This window comes from Buceros rhinoceros, unplaced genomic scaffold, assembly GCF_000710305.1.
Source record: "Buceros rhinoceros silvestris isolate BGI_N320 unplaced genomic scaffold, ASM71030v1 scaffold44008, whole genome shotgun sequence".
Taxonomy (NCBI): Eukaryota; Metazoa; Chordata; class Aves; order Bucerotiformes; family Bucerotidae; genus Buceros; species Buceros rhinoceros.
Genome location: NW_010428235.1, coordinates 1,691 through 7,778, shown reverse-complemented (window position 1 = coordinate 7,778; position 6,088 = coordinate 1,691).

The following is a 6,088-nucleotide window of genomic DNA, read 5'->3' as shown; positions in this document are numbered from 1 at the left end:
AGCAGGAATTCCACTATGATACTCAGAAGCTGCCTCATCCCACCTAATAAAATATCTCAAATTAAATCACCAAAGCCTTTACAGTTTCAAAACTAAGGTAGGGGTTAACTGTGATAATATCATTTTGCATTGCCTCTTCGATGAAATGGAAGGGAGAGGGAAAACAAAATCCAAATACAATATTTAAATAAAATTAATTACATCCACTAAGACCTATTTTTTTAGGAAATACCACAGAAAACATGCTGTCTCATCTTTCTGAACTGATTCTCAAATCAAAGAGGTTGAGATAAGTATTAGTTAAGGATCAAGGCAAACAATATATCAGTGCTTTTTTTTTTTTTTAGGTAAAGCACCAGAAAATTCTGTGATTGACATTAACAGCTGCATTCAGATAAACCAGGCAATCAAGTATACACTCCAAGAAGTTAATTTATCAATCATTCCTTGGGTCAAGACTCACTGTTTGCACCTCTGAGCAGCTGTGTATGACTCTCCTATCATTTGTGGGTACAGACACAGCAGAAGTGCACCTCTGAGAAGTCTGAACAGGATTTTCTCTCTAGTCTGGCAGAGGATATCACGCAACTTCTACGACTAGAGCTGCTTGGCCAAGGCCCATAGTCCTCCATGGCATCCTGAGCTTCAGGTTCTTCATCCAAACCAAAACACACTTCCACATTTGTCAGGTTATATATGTCACCACTTCTTAAAAACCTGTGAAATATATTACATGGTTTCCGAGATCGGAGGCCTGATCCAAGTCGTACTGAAGTCAGCAAAGGGATTGTCTTTGCTTTCTTGTTTTGGATCAGATCTAGCTGTTGGGTTTCTTAGTATCACCACAGGCAGTATCCCTCGCTGCTCGTCGAAACTGGCCGGGCTTGCTGGAACTACAGCCACACTTCCTAAGGAATGAGGGCTTTCAAAACCTTCCTTTTCTTTGGTTTGCAGACTTTGGCGGAATGTTGACTTTCCATATCGTTACTGAACTCCGCTGAGGTCTGTAGGAGATTTGGGAATGGGATGCTTCTTTCTGAGATGCCTTTCAACACCTTGTTGAACAGATGGCTGAACCTCTGTGAGTACGTCCTCATGAGCTGCTGTCTCAGCTTGGCTGCACGGGCTCGGGAAAGGCAGGTTACTCTGACTCGGGAGCTGTTTTCTCAGAACTTATACTCAGCATGGTGTTGGCCACTCCTGCGCTCAGCTGTCATTCTCTTCCCAAGGTCAGCAGTCTAATTTACAGTATGCTGGTGCTTTACAAGTCAGATAACTAAAATAAAGTGGCAGTGGAAAAACATGTGTGTGTGTTTGGACCGTATATTTAAGAATTTTATTTTTACCTCAGTGTGCGGATTACGTAACTTCATTTCTGGTCTCTTCAAGCTGTCCCACAGCTTATCCCTGATCACCCAAGTGAGTTTCCGGACATAGAGATTAGTATTTTAAGAAATATGAAGATAGGCAGAATCTCCTCCTAAGTCTTGTCTCTTCTCCTTTAAAACATCATTAGATAAATTGCGCATTCTTCTAAAGATGGGAACTTCCATCCTGAATCAGAGTTGAAGTTAATTTATGCCAATGCCTACTCTTTAATGGTTGTCCACATCAAATATTTAATGGGGTAAACTTTATTCATCATTTCAGCCTCCACATACGAAGTTTCTCCACTCCATCCAAACCCACGTGCAGCAGACACATGTACTGCTTAGGTGCTTTTCGATAATTGCACCCATGGCAATATCCTGTTCTTTTGGGTTAATCTATCACTTCTGTATCAGTGTTTGTCAGGTCTAATCCTCTCCTTTTTCATGTCTTCTCACTGTCCTGCTCCTTAGAGTTGTCTTTGGGACATATTCTGCCTTCTCAGAGGCTGGGGAGTGAGGATAGTGTTTTTCCTTGCTGTGCCCTTGCTTTCTGCACTGTGCATGTGGCATTCACTGCCACAGACACTGAAAATTGGTTTCACAAGCCACTTCACACAGTTTAAAGATACAGTGAAAACCTTAAAACCTGACCTCCTTTATTGATTTGTGTTGACTACTGCTAATATTTTTAATATAATTTCCTAAATATTTTCTTCTTTATTTTGGTACAAAATCAACCACTATATGCAAATCTGCACTTGCCAAACTGGTTTGTCAGTAAATCCCAGTGACTTCTTCCATGGGGTCCCCAAGGAATGGACCCTTCAATCACAGGCAAGCAGTTTCTTGAGTTCTTGAAGGGCTTGAGAGGAATCACAGGCCAGGCATGTAGGATAAGGACAATCTAAGAGCTAAGGCATTGGGTTTAAATCTAACAAAAACACCATGCAGATATTTAACTATAAGCACATAGTAAGAATGAACACAAGCCTTCTTCAAATCATCCTGAGCCTGGAGCCAGAGAGGTAAAACACTTGCTGAAGGCTTTGAATGAACCACTGGAGGAATGCACCAAACTGGTTTCTCAGTCCCATCATAAAGAACTTACTCAATCAGCAAAATCCCTCAGCAGTCTCAGAGAAAGTTAATACCTTTTTCTTTGTTGTTGTTCAAAATATCAGACTGTTTTTAAAAATGACGGTGATTATTTTTAAAAAATAGATAGAAGTTGCCTTTAACAAACAAGTAAACTTAGGGGTTTTTTTAATAGGACATTTGTCCTCCAGCGATTTGCCTAGAGGCTGACTGTGCCTCCCTCACTGCCCATGATCTGCGCCGCTATGGCTGCCCTTTGCATGGAAGATTTTCACTCAGCAGCACTACTGCCTGAACCAGCTACTGATGGGAGGTTCAGCTCTTTTCGAGATGTTTGTCGTGAACCTGATCAGTCAGCCGTGTTTTTCCTGTTTTACTTCTCAAAGGCAAACACTATGAACAAGCGAGTAGATCTTATCAAGACGTGTTAACAAAAATATATCAAATAAAAATCTGTTGTATTACAAATGTCAACACTCACCAAAAAAAAAAAAAAGATATCTAAACTACAGCAGAGTTGATTTTATTGCCAAAGCAATTCCCAAAGATTGTTTTGAGGAACAACTTTTCTGTTTCTCTAATTGGTGCCCTGAAACAAATGTTTCTTTCATTGATTACCTGTTAAGTTTGAGGGGTGTGCTGTCCTCAGGGACAGCAACAGGCCTAAACAGGATTTCACTCTCTGCGTTGAAATTTATTTTCACTGTCCCACGATCTAATCCAAATTTTTGGGGAGTTAGATAAATGATTGGTTGACAAAATTAAATTAAAGCCTAAGTGGGTGATGTTGTATCCTGTACTTTTCCTGGGTTGTTTTCACTGAGTAAAACTGAACAAAAGCATCACTTTCTCCTGCCACAAAGCCAGAATTGCTCAAAAGTCACACAAATCCGTAGATGATTAATTAAACCTCAAATTGCTATGAAGGCCTGACAAGCTCCAAATCACATGTGCTTGGGCTGGTGGCATTCTTGCTCAGGAACATCTTGTATAGTGCTAAGCTGAATTCACTTCATCCTGAAAAGATCTTCAGGGAATGAAGTCTGTGAAAAACATGAAGTGGTGTTTCCCACAGAAAAAGCAAGCCACAACACTTGGGTGTCTTACTCTGGGAGCAACTGCTATGCTGATTATGCTCGGGAGAGAAAATAGAGATTAAGGAGGCTGAAAAGCAGCCTAAAAGGTTCTGGAGGGAAGCCAGAAGTACTGTAACAACGGGAAAGCAATCTGCAAACAATAAGGTCACAAAACATCCCGCGGAAAAAGCAAGGATGAGTCTCCTGTCCATGCGAATGCTGGAGAGGTGAAGTTATCTCCCAGCTACTGCCAGCACAAACATCATGTACGAGGCCTGACAGCTGCACAGCAACTGGGAGAGGAGCTTGTGTTTACTTGTGTTCAAAGGCAGAAGTGGCGAGCGGCTTCCAGCAGCATTATGACGCGTGTTGATAATTATGATATTATGCCATTGATTTGCTTTTCGGGTGTTTTTCAAATCAGGACTTGAGATCTCTTTGTTCTCCTGTGCAAAACTCAGCTTTGAGGTCATTCTTCTCCTTACACACCCTTGGCTGTTTATGAACATCCTCACAAAACTCAAAGCCCATTTCCCATTGAGGAAGACAAGAAACAGGTTTTGTCATAGTCTGGCTCAATTGTTCCTCATAACTGCAAAAGAATTTCAAAGAAAGGAATACTTACTAGCTTCAATTTTTTTTGTTGTAAAAGCCTTCTGTCAACAATGGAAGGATGTGCATGGTACCAGACACAGGGTTGAGAGGAATCTGCTTTTCATATTAAAGGAAAATGAATGCAAATGACATCCATCAATCTGAAAGTAAAACTGGTAGAAGGTTCCATCAGGTACCCACCTACGATGAATATTAAGGGCCATTTCTGCAATCTTGTCACCAAAACAGATGGCTCTAGACAATCTAGGTGTGACAGAGATCCCCCCCGACATGTCCAAGGGTGCCAAACCAAGTCTTTTAAGCTTTCAGCTTCAAGGTAGAAGGGCAGACACAACACCCTAACCTGACATTTCCTTAAAGCTGCAGGAAACACATTCTCCTGTCCTGACCTTGGGTATCGTTGCTCCTAGCTGTGGCTGCACTTTATTAGTTTAGACCGTGCTCCGGGATGTGTCAGAACGAAAGAATCGCTATTGCAGAAGCTGGAAAAATGTCAGCAGAAGGGATGAAATATTGCCCCATGCCCATGCTGTACTGAACAGGGAATCTTTTCTTCCGGTGTTAGTTTAGGAGTTAATCCTGCAAGATCTTGTCTGTCAGCAAATACAATCAGGTTTAAGAACATAAATAACCATCCTAGAATTCTCTGGAAACTGTTTTGGTAGTAAAATTAAGCAAGTGCGGAAGTTCTCCAGTAGGCTTGTACCAGAGTACTCAGCACCCTGCAGAAATGAGCCTTGTGTTCTTAGAACCATTTACTGTGTCCAGAACAGCCATGCATTAGGGCTTTGTGCAGAGAGGTTGAATTTCATTCATTTGGAAGATATTCTTTCTAACCCCCGAGACACACAGGCTCTTCGGTTGATTTGGAAAACAAAATGATTAATGGCATTTTACAAGTTTTTCCACTAAACAGATTCAGTTGAAGGCTGTCACAAGCTGAAGAATTTGCAGGAATAGTGTCAATCTGATGACATAGTGGCAATAAATCCTATTGTACTGGATTACGTTTTTACCCATTAAAATGCTTTGACCTATTGTCATACAAGTAGAACCACATTCCACTGGCTGTTCAAAAGGTTCTGATTTCACTCTCGATTGTTACCAGGGAAACTGCACCTCAATCCAAAACTCTGCTGCACCAATCATTTAACTCAATTTGAACAGACTCCTGTAGATAAAGGAAAACTTTAATTGCTTATTCCCATTGAAAAAGTCTAAATCAAATCTTTCTGAGACTGAATAACAGAAACTTACAGAAGTTGTTTGAAGGTTACTCTTTTATTTTCTTTTTTTTTTTTTTTTCTGGGGTGAGGCACCAGTTGCCTCAATTGGTGACAAAATACCATGAGAAGATTAATATCTTTGGTCTATCCAAAGCAAGAGTGCACTAGAAGTCTCACCACAGGCCACTCCTGGAAAGAGTTCTCACTCAGTTATGGAAAACTAACAGGATTTTCATTAATAGTCAAGCAGCTGGTTAAGGTTTGTGAGTGGAAATAGAAATATTTTAGTTTTCCCAGTGAGATTTTTGGTGGAAAGGAGGTGGTGTTTTATGGCATCCTCTTTTATATGTATTAAGTGAGTATCATCTCAATTGTACAGATTTGCCTTAACTTGAGCTATCTTTGAGTGGGAGACTGCCAGTTAGACACTGTGCATGTTCTCCCCAGCCGCTAAGGATCAGCATTTCTTGGGCAGCAGAACGGGCCATCTGGCTGTGTCAGAAATGTGGTCAGTACGTTAGCTCAGGGCTGATCGCTGCCAGGATGCAGCGTGCAGGGGAACAACGAGGTGATGCTGGTACTGCAACACAGAACCAATGCCCCGATATTGATGTATACAAAACTAGGTGTCAACATGAAAACAGTTTGAGAAAGAATGTTTTAAAAAGAACTGGAGACCCCTTCTGTTCAAAGTTGCCTCAGGAAT